Source organism: Trichechus manatus, unplaced genomic scaffold (genome assembly GCF_000243295.1).
Source record: "Trichechus manatus latirostris isolate Lorelei unplaced genomic scaffold, TriManLat1.0 scaffold00061, whole genome shotgun sequence".
NCBI lineage: Eukaryota > Metazoa > Chordata > Mammalia > Sirenia > Trichechidae > Trichechus > Trichechus manatus.
The window spans coordinates 910,630-912,682 of record NW_004443997.1 but is presented as its reverse complement, the minus strand read 5'-3'; the positions used below and the strand labels follow the sequence as shown (position 1 = coordinate 912,682).

The following is a 2,053-nucleotide window of genomic DNA, read 5'->3' as shown; positions in this document are numbered from 1 at the left end:
TCTGAACCATCTCTCCCTTCCCCTGCCACTCAGTCCTATTCCTCAACTTTGCCTTTGATGTGCAGGGCTCCTAGATTGTCATATATAATTGATTCACTTGTTTTTTCAAGTCTTTGTTGTAAGAGGGACCACAGGAAGCGTCTGACTACGCCACCTTCTTGGCCCCACCTCTACTCCCCAGTTGATTCTGACTCATGGCAATTCCATGTGTGTCAGAATAGAACTGCACAGGTTTTTCAATGGCTGATTTTTTGCAAGTAGATCACCAAACCTTTTTGTTGAGGCACCTCTGGGTGGACTTGAACCTCTAATCTTTCAATTAGGAGCCTAAGGAGTTAACAATTTGCACTACCCAGAAATTCCTAATACTAATAATAAGTAACAGTAACAATCCTTGCATGATAGAGTCCTTGATTCTTTATCAAGTGCATTCACACCCAGATGTCCATCTGCCTCTCATGACGATCCTAAGATGCCTACCGGGCATGGAGTTGGGTCCTCATGCCATAGGTGGGGAAACTGAGGCCAAAGAGCTGGTTGCAAGGGTGGGTGGCAGGGCTAGAACACCAATCCCTGCCTCCTTGCTCACCTCTCTCTGCTCTCTGCTCCTCAATGCATAGCCCAGGGGGAGCCATTCCCCAGCTACGTGGACAAGATGTGTGGCCATGGCTTGATGTACTTCCTACCTTTCCATGCTCATGGCAGGAAGAAGGGCAAGCTGATAAAGCTGTACCACATCATCACGTACCTAGATACCTCCCTGGACAACATCACACGGGACCAGAAATCCCTCAACCCGCAAGACCAGAACCTCCACAGCAAGCTAAACTTCACAGCAGCCATCATGCAGAAGCTCCTTAGCAACATCCTCTGCCTCCTGAGCAAGAAGTACCAAGTGGGCCATGTGGATGCGTCCTATGACCCCAATACCTCTGGCAAGGACGTCTTCCAAAAGAAGCTGCCGGGCTGTCACCTCCTGTTTAAGTACAAGCAGGTCATTGCTTAGCTGGCCCAGGCCTTCTAGGCACAGGATCTTGAAGTGTGCTATGGATCCAGGGATCTTGGGAGGAGGATCTAGAGGTGGTGAGCACTCACAGTGTTACAGAAGGTCATCATTAAATCCAAGTAGGGCTACTGGCAGAACCTGCAGGTCTTCACTCCAGGGAGGTCTGGAAGGTAGCTATACAGGGTTAAAACTTCCACAGGTAGGGCCTTGATACCGTATCAATTAGAAGGTGGCACTCTTTCTTCTAGAAGATGGCGGCCAGGCACCGAAGTGTCCGGCTGGCAAGTGGAGGGTGAAGTAAGGGTAGAAGTCCACCTCCCCCACTCTAGTTGCCAACCAGAGATGCCAGTGAGCAAATAAGTCATCTCCAGGGGCACTGATCACAGGACAAGAGAGCAGGGGTCAGGGCAATTGCCCAGCCCCCAGCAGATTGACCTTCTGTAAGCTGAGCTACAAGAAAGGTAATCTTGTGTGAAAGCCAGAATTGGTGACTCCAGAGCCTGGTGCCATTTGGGTCTCTCATCTCATCACATTGTGGAAACACCTGTGGTGGGTGCACCTAGGTGGACTTCCTTCCTGATATGTCCCTGACCCACCATCCATGCCCCTTCCACACCAGCCCCGATTTTGCCCTTCTGTACCAATTAAGATTTACTTTCTAGTATCAGTCACCCCCTATGCACAATAAATTCCTGAATTACTGAGTCTTTGTATGAAAAAAGTGTTGTGTGTGGGAGGGTGTGAAGGTGTTCTTTTTCTGATTTTCTTCTGCTTTTGTTGACCCACTCATGGCATCCTGGGTCATGTACCTGGTCCAGAGATGATTTTACTGAGGAGCAGGGGGCCCACAGCACAAGAGGGGGTAGGACAGTCATTTTGATGTCTGTCAAGAGAGGAGTAATGGAACCCTTATACATTATCAAAAATAAAAATTTAAACAAAATAGTACTGTTGTCCCAATAACAAGACTAAGATGTAGAGACTCATCGGTCAGCTCTGAGCTCGTGAGTCACACTCACCTTTGTCATAGTTTGCTTTTCTCTCCTC

General features: G+C 48.5%; 1 pseudogene; it reads left to right on the top strand.

Annotated features, from left to right (window-relative positions):
- The window catches only part of LOC101357129 (leukemia inhibitory factor-like), a 27,984-nt pseudogene extending 26,960 nt beyond the window's left edge, over positions 1–1,024 (top strand).
- Positions 1,025–2,053: the final 1,029 nt, after the last annotated feature.